The following is an 18,083-nucleotide window of genomic DNA, read 5'->3' on the forward strand; positions in this document are numbered from 1 at the left end:
GTTCCTCCTTTTCCAAAAAAAGAGCGACTTATGAACCCTTTTAGCGTTTTTATCTTCTCCTTCACCTCATATCAAAGAAAATAATCTTTATCTGCCAGCTAGCAGCTAAAATGCGCGTGTGCTGATCGGGCCTACATATCTGGTAGCTTCTCCATGAATTAATTCCAGGGAGCTATCTCATTTCAGCATCATGTAACGAGTCAGTATCATAAGATGCATTTGTCGTAGTTCAGTATTACTTTAGAGCCTAATCGTTGCAAAAAGATCTAACAGTCGTATAACTGTGTATTGACGTTGTATCTGACCATTGGGACCCGTGTGTCAGGGCTGACGTGGCATGTTATTTTGCAAAAAGGACCCTTACCTCTCCCGACGTCTCGATGCGCTCCCGCTTCTTGCCCTTAGTCGGCCCCGTCGTGTGCCACCTGGAGACCAACGTCACCGAGGTTGCCTGCTCCAACGCCGGCGCCGAGCTCATCGTCGCTGACGCTGCAGGGGTCCCCCTTGCCTCCGTCGACTTTGCGCCCTTTGACGGCTCGCTCGGGATGATCCAGATCCCGTTTGATGCGGGGCTCGCTTTGTCGGCTTGCTATAGGTGGTCCGATTCGCGTGAGGGGGGTACTCATTGGCCGTCGGCACCAACCACCTCCTCGCCAACACGGGGAACTCTCCCGCGGACCACTGCTCGACTGGTCGTCCCTGCATGTACCGCGGTTGCCGCCGTAGTTCAGCTCGTTGTTGGATGCCTAGTTCGCGAGATTCACGCTAGAGACCATGACCAACCCCCTCCTAGTCGCGGCTTTAGAGCGGCGCGTGTGCTAGCAGTCCCCGACAACGACACTAGAAGAATGTTGTTCACGTGTTCCTGACTTGATGCCTTCGCGACAACAGAGCCAGAACTGCTCCCAGTTGCTCAACAATTAGCAATTGTCTTGCAATGGCCCACTAGCGCGTGGGTTCGCGGCAGTTTTCGAGGGTAGAGTATTCAACCCAAATTTGTTGGTTCGCCAGACGGGAAGTCGAAGGATACTCTCAAGTATTAGCAGCTGAATGTGTCGGATTCAACCGCACGTGAAAGATTAGTATCTCCAAGCAAAGTATCAGTAGCAAAGTAGTATGATAGCAACGGTGCCACAAACGATCTGTTGACGGCAGACTATTCCTAACGATTGTATCAATGGCGCCAGAAGTTGCCCGTGGACGGGAAATATTCTTTCCCGTCAACGTCGTGCGAAAAAGTATTATAGCAGGTAGCAGCTATGTAATGAGTAACAACGGTGGCAAGGAACAGCAGTAGTGACAGCAGTAGCAAGTAGCAACAGTAGTGAGTAACAGCAGCAGCAAGTAACAGTAGCAGCAACAGTAGTAACAGCAGCAGAGCAAAGCAAGTAACAGCAGCAGTGGGACAAACTCATAAGCAATGGGTCGGTGATTCGTTTGGATGACATTCATCATGCAACAGTTATAACACGGAGAGATATGTGGCTAGCTCCCGTTCGTCAATGTGATGTAGGCATGCATTCCGTGTGTAGTCATACGTGCTTAGGGAAAAGAACTTGCATGACATCTATTGTCCATCCCTCCCGGGGCAGCGGGGTCCAAGAGGATACTACGGGATATTAAGGTTCTCCTTTTAATAAAGAACCGGAACAACGCATTAGCACTTGGTGAACACTTGAACTCCTCAAACTATGGTCATCACCGAGAGTGGTTCCGGTTATTGTCACTCCGGGGTTGTCGGGTCATAACACATAGTAGCTAACTACAACTTGCATGATCGGATCTAAAACACACATATATTGGTGACAACATAATAATTTCATATCTGAAATCATGGCACTTGGGCCCTAGTGACAAGCATTAAGCATGGCAAAGTAGTAGCAACATCAATCTCAGAACATAGTGGATACTAGGGATCAATCCCCGTCAAAACTAACTCGATTACATGATAGATCTCATCCTACTCATCACCGCCCAGCGAGCCTACGAATAGATTACTCACGAACGATGAAGAGCTTCATGGAATTGGAGAGGGAAGAAGGTTGATGATGACGATGGCGACGATTTCCCCTCTCCAGAGCCCGAAACGGACTCCAGATCTGCCCTCGAGATGAAGAACGGGATGTGGCGGCGCCTCCGTATCGCAAACACGATCAAATATTCTCTCTTGATTTTTTTTCTGGACGAAAGTGAATTTATAGAGCTGGAGTTGGGGGCGGCAAACCCACGTGGGCCCCACAAGCTTGGTTGCCGCGGCCAGGGGGGCGCGACAACAGGGCTTGTGGCCCACTCGCCCATCCCCTCCAGTGGATCTTTGCGCAGGTATTTTTCATATTTTTCAGAAATATTCTCCGTAAATTTTCAGGACGTTCCGAGAACTTTCATTTCTGCACAGAAACAACACCATGGCAATTCTGTTGAAAACAGCGTTAGTCCGGGTTAGTTCCATTCAAATCATGCAAATTAGAGTCCAAAACAAGGTCAGAAGAGTTTGGAAAAGTAGATACATGGAGACGTATCAACTCCCCCAAGCTTAAAACCTTGCTTGTCCTCAAGCAACTCAGTTGACAAACTAAAAGAGAAAGAAAAACTTTGACAAACTCTGTTTGATCTTGTTGTTGCAACTATGTCTAACTCGTAACCAGAATTTTAGCAAGATCACAAGTTAACCACATAAGCAAGTGACACAAAGGTCTCACGGTAAACTAATATCAATGGCATAATCAGCTAGCGAGCAAATAATGATGAGTTTCAGATACCAACAATTCAATCAAAATAGGCATGAAGCAATATGAATAGGTGGTATCTCGCTAGCTCTTTCTGAGACTGCAAACCATAAATGCAGAGCACTTCCAAAGATCAAGGGCTGACTAAACATTGTAATTGATAGCAACGAAGATCCAGTCATAGTCATACTCAATATCAATCAAAAGAAAAGCATAAAAATGACAGAGGAGCTCTCTAATTGGTGCTTATATAGGAGGAGGATGACTCAACAGGAAAATAAATAGACAGGCCCTTCGCAGAGGGAAGCATTGATTTGCAGAGGTGCCAGAGCTCAAGCTTTGAAAACAGAGATAATAATTTTGGGTGGCATGCTTTCATTGTCAACGCAATGACCAAGAGTTCTCAATATCTTCCACGCTACTCATGCTATAGGCGGTTCCCAAACAGAAAAGTAAAGTTTAAACTCCCCCACCACCAATCAATCACACTCCACGGCTAGCCGAATCCTCGGGTACCGTCCATACTAACATCAATCCGGGGGGACTCTTGTTTTACAGTTATGTTTTCGATTTAAGCATGGAATTGGGCATTCCAATTACTGGCCCCTTTCTCGTGAATGACAGTGAATAAACACATGTCGAGGATAACACGCCTAACATGGAAGATAACAATAGCCCCCTGTCACCACATGAGCGGTTCGGGCATGCAAAACAGATTATTTCTTGAAGGTTTAGAGAATGGCACATGCAAATTTACTTGGAACGGCAGATAAATACCGCAAATGGGTAGGTATGGTGGACTCTCATGGAAAAAATTTGGGTTTATGGAAGTGGATGCACAAGTAGTATTCTGCTTAGTACAAGTGAAGGCTAGCAAAAGACTGGGAAGCGACCAACTAGAGAGCGACAACAGTCATCAAGATGCAATGAGTTTGACTAACATGGAGTGCAAGCATGAACAGGATATAAATCACCATGAACACGAACATCATAGAGGCTATGTTGATTTTGTTTCAACTACATGCATGAACATGCGCCAAGTCAAGCCACTTGAATCATTCAAAGGAGAATACCATCCTATCATACTACATCATAGTCATCTCAAAATCTATGTTGGCATTCAAGACAAACCATTATAAGCTCCTAGCTAAATAAGCATGGCATCAGAAACTATGATCTCTAAGTTGTCATTGCAAACATGGTTCTCTCACAACAAAGCTGAATCTGGGACGACAAGCTAGTCATATTTACAAAAACAAAATAGATAGAGTTCATACCAGCTTTTCCAGTCTCAGTCACTTCACCATATATCATCATTATTTCCTTTCACTTGCATGATCGAACGATGTGAACAGTAATAAGAGTGCTCGTGCATTGGACTAAGCTGAATCTGCAGGCAAACACAAAGGAGAAGACAAAGTAATATGGCTCTTTGTAAGCTAAACAGGTATGCATGCGAGAGCCACTAAACATTGTAACCAATATCTTCTACCTTGTCCCAAAGAAAAAGAAAACTATTTACACGGGAAAGCTCCCAACAAGCAAAAAGAAGAAAGGAAAATCTTTTTGGGTTTTCTCAAAAGGACACAAAACAAGAAAACAAGAAAACGAAAATAAACTAGAATGGATAATACAGTGGCAAAGTGTGGACACCGACAAACAAAGTGAAAGCATAAGCATGAATGTAAGGTCGGTGAGAACACGTACTCCCCCAAGCTTGGGCTTTTGGCCTAGCTTGGACTACTCCCAAGGCGGGAAATAACCAGCTCCGGGATACTCCGGAGAGGACTGTAGATGCCACTGTTGTGTGAGCTCCTCTGGCTCCCACTGATAAACTGGCGTCTGGCACTCGACTGGCGGCTCGGGCACGGGCACCTGTGGTTGGGCTAAGCCCCAATATGCGTAGATGTCCGAGGGCATAATAGTGTACCTACCTGCATGAAGATCAAACAAAGAAGGAGCAGGCAAAGTAATAATCTCTCGAGTACCCTGACTAAATACCAGGTTATAAATCATCCGTCTACTAGCATCTCTATCCAGAAAATCATGGCGAACCATGCTGTCATAATCCAGATATTTCTCAGGAAGAAACATCTCTTCTTCCTCGCGAAGTCTAATAGGTATCTCAAAGTGTCTAGCAAGACGAGTAGCATAGATACCTCCATAGACGACACCTTTGGAACGGTTTGTGTTCAACCGCTGAGCTACTATAGCACCTAGGCTATAATTCATAGTGCTATAAAGGCCTTCGCGCAAAACCGCAAGGTCTGGAGAGCTAAGTGATCCAGCCTCCCCACGGCCAATCAAACATTTTCCCACAAATAATGAAAAGTACCGAAGCACAGGAAAATGTATGCTAGCAATTCTAGCGCGAGACACTCCTCTCTCCTCTCCAACAGCAATAGTACCTATGAAATCCTCCAAGTCCCGTGGACGAGGATCATGAATATCCCCAACATAAGGTAATTTGCATGCATTGCAAAAATCCTGTAGCGTCATGCACTGGGGGATATTGTACAACATGAACTCAACCATGGGAGGATTCTTCCTCGGATAAAAGTTGAAGCTTTGAACGAAAATATTGGTGAGGAGGAGGTATTGTGAGCACTTATCTTCAATGAACGCGGTAAGACCTGCGTTCTCCACCAAATAATAAAAGTCTTCATAAAGCCCGGCGACGCGCAAAAAATCATCACTTGGCCACTCGCACGCTCGAACTTCTGTGACTCGAGGAACCACGTACTTGGGGTGGTTCTTCTCATCCTCCTTGGGGTTACGGCTTGAAGAGCCTCTCAAGAACCTCCTCATCTTTTCCTTTTTCTAGCTCTAAATAATTCTGAAATTTTAGAGACTTCGAAAGAAAAGTGAGTAAGGATTAACCCAACTCGTAGCAACTACTCCTACTAGGGCCTAGAGACCGTATCACGCGCTAAAACTACTTGGGACCAGCTAAAATCAACATTTCAAGCTCAAGAACAGGGTCACCAAGGTAGTAAGAATACGCGAAGGATAAAGCACTAGAGCAAAAACTAATTGGACCAATGGAGGAGTCACTTACCAAGGAGTAATTTCCCCAAAACGGGTCGAAGAATGATGCTTTGAGCAAAGAGATCGGAAATCACAGCCAAATGAGCAAGAACACGGGTTTGAGCTGCGAAACGATTTTTTCTGGAGGTAGAGGAAGAGGATGGGAGCTGGAATGAGTGGAGGGGGGCCCTGTGGGCCCCACAAGCTTGCTTGCCGCAGCCAGGGGGTGGCCGCGGTGACAGGGCTTGTGGCCCACTGGTGTGGCCCCTAGGCCAGCTCTCAGTCCCGGTATTTTTCAAATATTCCAGAAAAAATCATACTAGATTTTCAGGACCATCGGAGAACTTTTATTTTCGGGGTAATTTTCTCCGGGACGCTAAAACAGAAAACAGGAAAAACTAAACTAAACCTATCATTTTTCTTCTAAGCAAAAGAAAGTGAAAGCTTAAAATAGAGGTATGTGACTCTTTGATTCATCCATTTCATGGTCATCGAAAGAAATCCGTCAATGGGGTTGATCAAATCCTCATGATAAAACTTTCTCGAACCGCAAAAGAGAACAGAGAATATTCGAATAGCCACTAAGTTACCTCAATGGGGATGTGAATCTCCCCAACAAGCAAATCATACTTCATCTTGACACGAGGAATAGGGCATTCAAAGCTCCCAAAAAGAATCGATGAAGTTTTTTCGATAGCATTGATGCAATGTACTTGATATCATTTCTTTGGAAAGTGCACGGTATGCTCATTACCGTTGACATGGAAAGTGACATTGCCTTTGTTGCAATCAATAACAACCCCTGCAGTGTTTAAAAAGGGTCTTCCGAGGATGACAGCCATGGCATCGTCCTCAGGAATATCCAAGATAACAAAGTCTGTTAAGATAGTGGTATTAGCAACCACAACAGGAACATCCTCGCAAATGTCGACAGGGAAAGCAGTTGATTTGTCGACCATTTGCAGAGAAATTTCAGTGGGTGTCAACTTATCCAGCTCAAGTCTACGATAAAGAGAGAGCGGCATAACACTAACACCGGCTCCAAGGTCACATAAGGCAGTTCTTACGTAGTTTCCTTTAATGGAGCAAGGTATAGTGGGCACTCTGGGATCACCAAGTTTCTTAGGAGTTCCACCTTTGAAAGTGTAATTGGCAAGCATGGTGGAGATCTCAAGATCTGGTATCTTTCGTTTATTGGTCACGATATCTTTCATGTACTTGGCATATGGAGACATTTTGAGCATATCAACTAACCGCAACTGCAGAAAGATGGGTCTTATTATTTCAATAAAGCGCTCAAAATCCTCATCATCCTTTTTCTTGGATGGCTTAGGAGGAAAGGGCATAGGTCTCTGAACCCATGGCTCCCTTTCTTTGCCATGCTTCCTAGCAGTGAAGTCATTCTTATCGTATCTCTTAGGTTGTGGGTTATCAGGATTAACCGTAGGTTCAATCTCCACATCCTTATCATTGCTAGGTTGAGCATCATTATGAACATCGCTCTCCATATTGTCACCAGGATCATGTTCATCACCAGATTGTGTTTATGCATCAGACACAGAAATATCATTTGATTCTTCAGGTGTGACAGTATTTGGTGGGCTAACATGCAGGTTTCTATCATCCTTCTTCTTCTCTTTAGGATGAGTGGGTGTATCAGCATTAATTCCTTGAGAATCTTGATCAATCCTCTTAGGATGACCCTCAGGATACAAAGGTTCCTGAGTCATTTTGCCTCCTCTAGTAATGACTCTGACAGAGTTGTCATTTAATTCATTGAGCAGGTCATTCTGAGCTTTAAGTACTTGTTCTACCTGAGTAGTAATCATAGAGGCATGTTTACTCAGAAGCTTCAGATCATTGACATTTCTGTCTACACAAGCACTTAAATGACTAAGCATACGAGTACTTTGTTCCAAATGTCTGCTAACATAATCATTGAAACTCTGTTGTTTGGCAACAAAGTTGTCAAATTCATCAAAGCATAGGCTAGCAGGTTTATCAAAAATAATATCACTCTCATCAAACCTATGCAGAGAATTTACTTCCACTACCTGTATCGAGTTATCGAGACCATGGATCTCTTTGATAGGTGGTAGATTTTTGACATCTTCGGATCTAATGCCTTTCTCTTGCATAGATTTCTTGGCTTCTTGCATATCTTCGGGACTGAGGAATAGAATACCTCTTTTCTTAGGAGTTGGCTTAGGAGGTGGTTCGGGAATAGTCCAAGCATTATCGTTGGTGAAGATGTTATTCAATAGAGTCTCAGCTTGTTCTACAGTTCGTTCCCTAAAAACACAACCGGCACAACTATCTAGGTGGTCTCTAGAAGCATCGGTAAGTCCGTTATAGAAGATATCAAGTATCTCATTCTTCTTAAGAGGGTGATCAGGCAAAGCATTCTGTAGCTGGATGAGCCTCCCCCAAGCTTGTGGGAGACTCTCTTCCTTGAGTTGAGCAAAGTTATATATTTCCTGCAAGCCAGCTTGCTTCTTATGGGCAGGGAAATATTTCTCACAGAAGTAATAGACCATATCCTGGGGACTACTCACACATCCAGGAGCAAGAGAAGTGAACCAGGCTTTAGCGTCATCCTTTAGAGAGAAAGGAAACATCTTAAGGATATAGTAGTAGCGGATTTTCTCCTCACTAGTGAAAAGGGTGGCTATATCGTGTAGTTTGGTAAGATGGGCTACGACCGTCTCAGACTCATAACCGTGGAAAGGATCAGATTCGACTAGAGAGATTATCTCAGGATCGACAAAGAATTCATAATCCTTATCGGTGATAAAGATAGGTGAAGTGGCAAACTTTGGGTCGTATTTCATCCTAGCTTTCAGAGATTTTTCCTTCCACTTGAGAAGTAATTTCTCAGCGTCATAGGCATCTTTACACGCAAGAAAATCCTCAGCTATCTCTGCCTCCATAACGTAACCCTCAGGTATATCAGGCAATTCATATCTAGGAGAGCTAGATCTAGCAGGAGCAAAAGCAGGTTCTATCTCAATAGTATCGGCAGTTTTAGAAGCATCACGAGCATTGGCAGTAACTCTAGCAATATGAGCATCAAGGAATACCCCTAGTGGCGCATCAGGCAAAGTAGTATCTCTAGCAGTATCAAGCATAGCATCATCACGCAAAATAGCATCTCTAGCATCATCAGGCAAAGCAGTATCAGGCATAGTAGCATCATAATCATCATCAAGCACAGGCGACATATTAAGATTTCTAGAAGGAGGTGATGTCGCAAACTTACTCATAACTGAAGGTGAATCAAGTGCAGAGCTAGATGGCAGTTCCTTACCTCCCCTCGTAGTTGAGGGCAAGACTTCGGTTTTTGGATCTTTCAAATTCTTCATAGTGATCAGCAGATATAAATCCCTAGTTACTCAGAGAATATAGCTATCCTTCCCCGGCAACGGCGCCAGAAAAAGCTGCTGCTAGCAGTCCCCGGCAACAACACTAGAAGAATGTTGTTGACGTGTTCCTGACTTGATGCCTTCGTGACAAAAGAGCCAAAACTGCTCCCGGTTGCTCAACAATTAGCAATTGTCTTGCAATGGCCCACCAGCGCGTGGGTTTGCGGCAGTTTTCGAGGGTAGAGTATTCAACCCAAATTTGTTGGTTCGCCAGGCGGGAAGTGAAAGGATACTCTCAAGTATTAGCAGCTGAATGTGTCGGATTCAACCGCACCATAAAGATTAGTATCTACAAGCAAAGTATCAGTAGCAAACTAGTATGATAGCAACGGTGCCAGAAACGATCTGTTGACGGCAGACTATTCCTAACGGTTGTATCAATGGCGCTAGAAGTTGCCCGTGGACGGGTAATATTCTTTCCCATCAACGTCGTGCGAAAAAGTATTGTAGCAGGTAGCAGCAGTCTAACGAGTAACAGCACTGGCAAGGAACAGCAGTAGTGACAGCAGTAGCAAGTAGCAACAGTAGCAAGTAACAGCAGCAGCAAGTAACAGTAGCAGCAACAGTAGTAACATCAGCAGAGCAAAGCAAGTAACAGCACCAGTGGGACAAACTCGTAGGCAATGGGTCGGTGATTCATTTGGATGACATTCATCATGCAACAGTATTAGCACTTGTGTGTTCTCCTTTTAATAAAGAACCGGAACAACGCATTAGCACTTGGTGAACACATGGAACTCCTCAAACTATGGCCATCACCGGGAGTGGTTCCGGTTATTGTCACTCCGGGGTTGCCGGGTCATAACACATAGTAGGTAACTACAACTTGCAAGATCGGATCTAAAACACACATATATTGCTGACAACATAATAATTTCAGATGTGAAATCATGGCACTCGGGCCCTAGTGACAAGCATTAAGCATGGCAAAGTAGTAGCAACATCAAGCTCAAACCATAGTGGATACGAAGGATCAATCCCCGTCAAAACTAACTCGATTACATGATAGATCTCATCCTACTCATCACCGCCCAACGAGCCTACGAATAGATTACTCACGAACGATGAAGAGCTTCATGGAATTGGAGAGGGAAGAAGGATGATGATGATGATGGCGACGATTTCCTCTCTCCGGAGCCCAAAACGGACTCCAGATCTGCCCTCCAGATGAAGAAGAGGATGTGGTGGCGCCTCCGTATCGCAAACGCGATGAAATCTTCTCTCTTGATTTTTTTTTCTGGACGAAGGTGAATTTATAGAGCTAGAGTTGGGGGCGGCAGACCCACGTGGGCCCCACAAGCTTGGTTGTCGTGACTAGGGGGCGGGAACAGGGCTTGTGGCCCACTGGCCCATCCCCTCGAGTGGACCTTTGCGTAGGTATTTTTCATATTTTCCAAAAATATTCTCCGTAAATTTTCAGGACGTTCCGAGAACTTTCAATTCTACACAAAAACAACACCATGGCAATTCTGCTGAAAACAGCGTTAGTCCAGGTTAGTTCCATTCAAATCATGCAAATTAGAGTCCAAAACAAGGGCAAAAGAGTTTGGAAAAGTAGATACGATGGAGACGTATCAGCGTGTACCGCATCGACGCGGCCAACCTCGTCGGGCTCCAGAAGGCAGCGTACCCAGGCGGAGGTCACCGCACCTCACGCTTTGTAGTGTTGTGTGCGCACGTGGGGAAGGTCCTGGCGCGGGTCGTCGGCGACTCCGACCTCAACCATCGCATGGCGTGGATCCTCGAAGGTAGAAGTGCATCGAACTGTCGGAGGGCGCGCTGGACCTGTACATATTGTGAATGTGGTCACCTACACGTCCCGGAAAGATCCCGTGGCTGAGTTGCTATGTGCGCCACTCCACGAGATGGTGGCCGCCGCGGGCGCGGCCATGGTATCGGTGATGACCAGGGGAAGGTTCCAGGAGATGATGGACTGGTTGGAGGTGAACAAAACGGGTGAAAGGATGTCGATGTCGCCTACAGGGGGTGAATATGCTCTTTAAAACAATTACGGTTTAGGCTTGAACAAATGCGGAATAAAACTAATGTTTAATTTGTCAAGCACACAACCTAAAACAACTATGCTCACCTATGTGCACCAACAACTTATGCTAAGAAAAATAAACAACTAAGTGATAGCAAGATATATAACAAGAAGCAATATGGCTATCACAAAGTAGAGTGCATAAGTAAAGGGCTCGGGTAAGAGATAACCGAGGCACGCGGAGACAACGATGTATCCCGAAGTTCAAACCCTTGTGAATGCTAATCTCCGTTTGGAGCGGTGTGAAGGCACAATACTTCCGAAGATGCCACTAAGGCCACCGTAATCTCCTCATGCCCTCGCACAGCGCAAGATGATGTGATTCCACTAAGGGACCCTTGAGGGCGGTCACCGAACCCATACAAATAAGGTTGGGGAAAACTCCACGTCTTAATTGGAGGCTCCCAACAACACCACGAAGCTTCACCACAATGGAATATGGCTTCGAGTTAACCTAAAATGCTCGGGGCAATCTCCACAACCTAATTGGAGACCCCCGACGCTTGCTAGAGCTTTACACCACAATGATTGAGCTCCGAGGCACCACCAAGCTTCTAGGACGTCAAAGCATCCACGAAGAACAATCTCTAGGGTAATAAACTTCTGAAACTTCACTTCCACGTATCACCGTGGAGAACCCAAACCGATGCAACTAATGCAATGGCAAGAACACACGAAGTGGTCAAGTACCTCACACTCAAAATCCCTCCACAACAACAAAAACTATAGAGGAATATGAGAGGAAGGACAAGGAGCTCACAAAGAACTCCAAGATCACTCACATAGAGGAGAAAGTGATTGGTGCAAATGTGGATCTAGATCTCCTCTCTCTTTTTCCTCAAGAACTAGCAAGAATGATTGGAGGGATTAAGAGTTAGCAAGCTCTAATAAGGTCAACAATGGGGGGCAAAAACGAGCTCAAGAGTTGGGGAACCATTGGGGAAGAAGACCCCCTTAAATAGGTCCCCACAAATCTACCCATTATGTGCAGAATTACATAGGAGTGGTACATCCGGTGATGCGGGCGGTACAACCGGCATGACCGGTACAACCGCCGAACCGCCACCCAACCATCGGACCACAACAGAAACGTGGCTGGTGGTTCCACCCCGGTGCAACCACTCAACTCGAGCGCTGGACGTGGCAAAGTCCCAAGCGGTATAACCGCCTGGAACACCGGTAGTAACGAGCTATATAAAATAGTGGTAAAACTGGTCCATGTTCGCCCAACAACTAGAGCTCAACAGAACTATGTCCGGTTGAAGCCCGGTGTTGGGCCGGTTCAACCGCCAAGGGCTGCTACCCTGGGTCACCCAGCTGTGGGCGGTACAACTACCCGGGGGCATCAGTATAACCGCTGGGGACCACTCAGTGGCAGCACCCCCAGGGTATCACCCCTGGAGTGGTGGGTAGACCGGATGACACAAGCAAACGGTACAACCACTAGGGACAACAATACTACCTATCAAAAACATAGGCAAGACCAGAACTTCTGCAAATGAGCTCTGCAAATGAGCTCTGAATTGAGCAAACTCAACCTTGTTGGATTCAGGACGACAAGAGATGTGAAACCTCTATGGATGAAGAACCGGCAAAAACTCCAACATCGAAAACATCATCGAAGATGCATATGGGCTCCATTTTCGATGAACTCGAGCTTGTCATGAAGATGACCATAAGATCTACATCTCACAAAGAGAGCCTCCAAACAAGAACCAAGAAAGATGATGCAAGGATGCAAATGGTTTGAGCTCTCAACGAATGCTACGATCAAGCTACTCACTCGAGAGCCCCCCTTGACAGTACAACAATCTATCCTAAAATAGATTTAACCTATCAAGGGAAAACATATACCTTGCACATAGTCCACTTGAGCTAGATGATGACGATCTTGACTTCCTCAAGATGGACCACCTTTCTTGATTGTCTTGGCTCGATGAGGACTAGATGATTGCTCCCTCATACTCTACTATGGGTGAGCCACTCTTTAGCACATCTTCACAAGTCCATTGCCACCACAATGAATGGCAAGCTTCAAGCATGATATCTTCACGGTGCTCCATTTGAACTTTCACACCGCAATATTGATGACTATCACCACTTGATTTCATCCTTCATGGATTGTATGAGATCGGTTGGGGAACGTAGTAATTTCAAAAAAAATCCTACATCATGCAAGGATCTATCTATGGAGAAACCAGCAACGAGCAAAGGGGTAGAGCATCTTCATACCTTTGAAGATCACTAAGCGGAAGCATTGCTAGAACGCGGTTGATGGAGTCATACTCATAGCAATTCAGATCGAGGTGGATTCCGATCTAAGCACCGAACAACGGTGCCTCCGCATTCAACACACGTGCAGCCCGATGACGTCTCCAATGCCTTGAACCAGCAAGGAAGGAGGAGAGGTTGAGGGAGAGCTCCGGCAGCACGACGGCGTGGTGACGGCGGAGCTGGGTGGTACTCCCGGAGGGCTTCGCCAAGCACTGCGGAGGACGAGGAGGAGGAGGAGTAGGGCTGCGCCGAGAGAGAGAGAAAAGTTCTCTAAACAGCCCCAAACCCTCCACTATATATAGGAGGAGTGGGAGGAGGGTGCCTACCCTTAGGGTTTCCCATCTACGTATCCCAAAGGTGCCCCTCCACGCCTAGGGTTTGCCCCTCTCCACCCCTTGTGCGCCTTGGGCCCATAGTGGTGGCGCACCAGCCCACCTAGGGGCTGGTTCCCATCCACTTTTGGCCCATGTAGCACTTTCGAGCTGGTAGCCCTTCCTGGTGGACCCCCGGAACCCTTCCGGTGGTCCTGGTACATTACCGATGACGCCCGAAACACTTCTGGCGATCAAATCCTCACTTTCTATATATGAATCTTTACCTCTGGACCATTCCGGAACTCCTCTGACGTCCAGGATCTCATCCAGGACTCCGAACCTTCGGTACCCACGTACACTATTCCCATATAACCCTACCTTCATCGAACCTTAAGTGTGTAGACCCTACGGGTTCGGGAAGCATGCACACATGACCCAGACACTTCTCCGGTCAATAACCAACAACGGGGTATGGATATCCATGTTGGTTCCCACATGTTCCACGATGATCTCATCGGATGAACCACGATGTCAAGGATTCAAACAATCTCGTATACTATTCCCTTGTCTACCAGTATATTACTTGCTCGAGATTTGATCGTCGGTATCCCCATACCTTGTTCAATCTCGTTACCGGCAAGTCTCTTTACTCGTTCCATAACACATCATCCCGTGGCTAACTCCTTAGTCGCATTGAGCTCAGTGTGAGGATGTATTACCGAGTGGGCCCAGAGATACCTCTCCGTCACGCGGAGTGACAAATCCCAGTCTCGATTCGTACCAACCCAACAGACACTTTCGGAGATACCTGTAGTGCACCATTATAATCACCCAGTTACATTGTGACGTTGTATCTGGGAGTTGCACAATCTCATGGTCTAAGGAAATGATACTTGACATTAGAAAAGCTTTAGCAGACGAACAACACGATCTAGTGCTATGCTTAGGATTGGGTCTTGTCCATCACATCATTCCCCTAATGATGTGATCTTGTTATCAATGACATCCAATGTCCATGATCAGGAAACCATGATCATCTATTGATCAACGAGCTAGCGAACTAGAGGCTCACTAGGGACACATTGTGATCTATATATTCACACATGTATTACTGTTTTCGGTTAATACAATTATAGCATGAATAATAGACAATTATCATGAACAAGGAAATATAATAATAACCACTTTATTATTGCCTCTAGGGCATATTTCCAACTTGACGCACGCCCATGGAAACACACCTAACCCCACATAGAACTCTCACGAAGACCATGGGTTAGTACACAAAGCGTAATGAACAATGCTTATCATACCATGGGATCACTTGATCCCTCTCGATACATCTTGTACGCTTTGTGTGTTGATCAACTTGATGTACTCTTTGTCTTAGTCTTGACCGACCTTGTGTCTTTATGACCATTCTTTGGATAATACTTTGAATACCACCTTGGTCATCATATAAACTCCTTAAAACCAACAAATGGACTTCAAGAAGTGCCTACGAACAAATCCTTCGGATATAACTTAAGGCAACCATTAGTCCATAGGGATTGTCATCAATTACCAAAACCACATATGGAGAAACATGCTCTAACAACGGGAACCTGGTCTTTTTTGCAAAATAACATGCCACGTCAGCCCTAACATACGGGTCCCAACAGTAAGATACAACGTGAATACACACTTATACGGTTTGTGAGTCCTTTTTACAACAATTAGGCCCTAAAGTGGTACTGAACTTCGACAAATGCGTCTTGTGATACTGACTCGTTACATGGTATCAAAGTGTGGTAGCTCCTTGCAATTAACTCCTCCCTTAATTACATAGCAGATCCATGGTCCACTGAACATTTCTATTTGTTAGATCACAGGTAGGACGGCCTATTTTGACGTTTGATAGGTGTGTTGGGTAACTTAGAACATCTATAGCCGGATCCCCGATACGTCCAAAAAGTCTGTCCGATCAGTGTCCGATTAAAAAAATAACAAAACCCGGACTGACCGACACCCTCGAGCTCGTCTCAAATATGGGGATTATTGGAGGGGTCGCAGGCGTGCCCATGCATGGCTCTACGTCAGACCGAGGTGACAAACAACCCCACCTACAACGACTCAGAGCTAGCTATCGCATCCGTGGGCATGCGTGCTCGCTGCCGCCGCCGCGAGCGCGAGAGCTGGCTACCGCCCTACAGGCGTGCATGCCCGAGCTGGCCGCCGCCGCCGCGGGCACGCATGCGCGAGCTGGCTGTGCGGGCTGGCTGCCGCCGTGACGAACATGCATGCTGGCTGACCGGCGAGCTGGCTGGTGCCACGTACGCGCTTGTCGGTTGCCGCCATAGCGGGCATGCGAGTTGACTGCCGCCCCGCGGCGCGCGAACAGGACGCGTGGGCGCGAGCTTGCTAGCCGAGCGGTTGCGCGAGCTGGCTGCCGAGCGGGCGCGCGGGGGCGAGCATAGGCAGGGGAGCGCGGGGGCGGGGCGGAGCGGGCGGGTTGTGCGTGACGCGGTTGGCGGGGGCGCGTCTGCGGTAGCCGAGCGTGGGCGCGGGCGTAGGGCGGGGCAGGGGCGCAGCAGGCGGGCGCAAGCGCAGGGCGGCTGGCAGGGGCAGCGCCTGGCCGCGGCCACGGCGACCGAGCGCGGGCGCGAGGTGCTGGCGGGGGTGGGGCGGCGTGGCACAGGTAGGGCGTGGGCGCGGGCATGTGAGGGCACGGTGCGGCTGGAGGGGACGCGGGCGCGTCCGCAACGCGAGGCGGAGCGCGCAGCCATGGTCACTGCTGAAGCTGATGTGCTACCATTGTTGCTCTACGTGCTCGCATAGAAGGTGTTTGTTGAAATGACTTAAAAATGAGGGGTCAAATTTGAGATACGTAGATGTATGAAAGCAAATATGAGGAATTAAAACTGACACGTCGGGTCAATAACCACGCGTGTCTACGAACGTTTGAGGGGCCATATTAGCCGTATGTGGGTGTAGATGCTTTTGGGGAAACATTGGTGGTTTAGTGACAGGAGTGATGAGGTGCTTCGACTACTACAATAGTTTCAATTTATGGCTTTCTGCTAGTGGGCATCTATTTTTTGTAAATCTTTTGTAGCATGTGTACCTATTAGATATTTGCCCATACTTATGATTTTTGTCAATTTGAAAAAATGTTCTCAAAGTTAGTATTGGTGACTTTTAAAAAATATTGATGAATTACAAAAATGTCCATGATTTTTAAGCAATATTTGTGAATTTGGCAAGAAGAAAAGGAGAAACCTAAAAAAGAAAATAAAATCCCCAAAAAACTAAAACCCTGCATAAATTAGATAGTAAAAAGAAAAGAAAAAATATGTGGTACCTGCCCAAAGCCGTGTGGGAAATTTATGAACCAACAAACAGTGTGTCTAGTGGACCGTCCAATTTAACTAAAAACAAAGAGGGAGGGTACACGTTTGGAAAGAAAATGCCTGTATTTTACGCAATGAATGTAAAATAGTACTTCATTGCGGTTTACAAGACACCCTTTATATTTCATGTATTTTTTGAATTGAGAAGGATTAAGACGCATTTTATTCACTCCCTAATAATACATCACGCATTAATAATTAAGAGTAGTACTAGTAGTAGCTTCATGCATGGTATAAACGCGGAGTGAAATTGGTCTCCACCAATGCATGCAACAAGGATGGTTTGCTTACATGAGGAAGAATTAGTTGCTCATTAACTTCCCAGCTAATTAGGCATCATGGATTAACTTCATTGGTTTCTTTAGTCGAGCGCCTGAAGAAAATAGAGCCAAACACTCATACCATGATCAAAGCGATCTGGGTTACACGCCAGATAAACTGTGACAAAGGGAGTTTATTCCAAGGTGGTGGTCACTTGTTTTGGATGAATCCTATTTGGTGCTTATAGTGCCGAATATAGTGCATTTTCCTTTCTCGAGCACCCCCCCCCCCCCACACACACAGATTGCTTAGTTTGTTAACGGGCCAAGCGACCAACTCATCTACTACAGCTTACTGTGCACGTCATACTTGCTTTGTTTCAAAATAAATGTTTTAAGCTTAATATAATTTTATATTAGAGTTAGTATAAAGTTGAGATAGTTATTTTGGGGCTGAGTGAGTATGGCCCTGTTTGAAACCACTCGATTATGATAATTCGGTTTTTATAATCTATATTGTCTCAAAACAGGAAAAATTATGTTGTAGATTATAAAAACTAGGTTGATAGGTTATTAGAAACACATAATCTACTCTACCCGAGATAAAACCAGATTATGGATTATTAA

General features: G+C 45.9%; 1 pseudogene; it reads left to right on the plus strand.

Annotated features, from left to right (window-relative positions):
- Positions 1 to 380: 380 nt before the first annotated feature.
- On the plus strand, positions 381 to 11,178 carry LOC123396992 (annotated as a pseudogene).
- The last annotated feature ends 6,905 nt before the right edge of the window (positions 11,179 to 18,083 follow it).

The sequence above is a fragment of the Hordeum vulgare genome, chromosome 1H (assembly GCF_904849725.1).
Source record: "Hordeum vulgare subsp. vulgare chromosome 1H, MorexV3_pseudomolecules_assembly, whole genome shotgun sequence".
NCBI classification, from domain to species: domain Eukaryota; kingdom Viridiplantae; phylum Streptophyta; class Magnoliopsida; order Poales; family Poaceae; genus Hordeum; species Hordeum vulgare.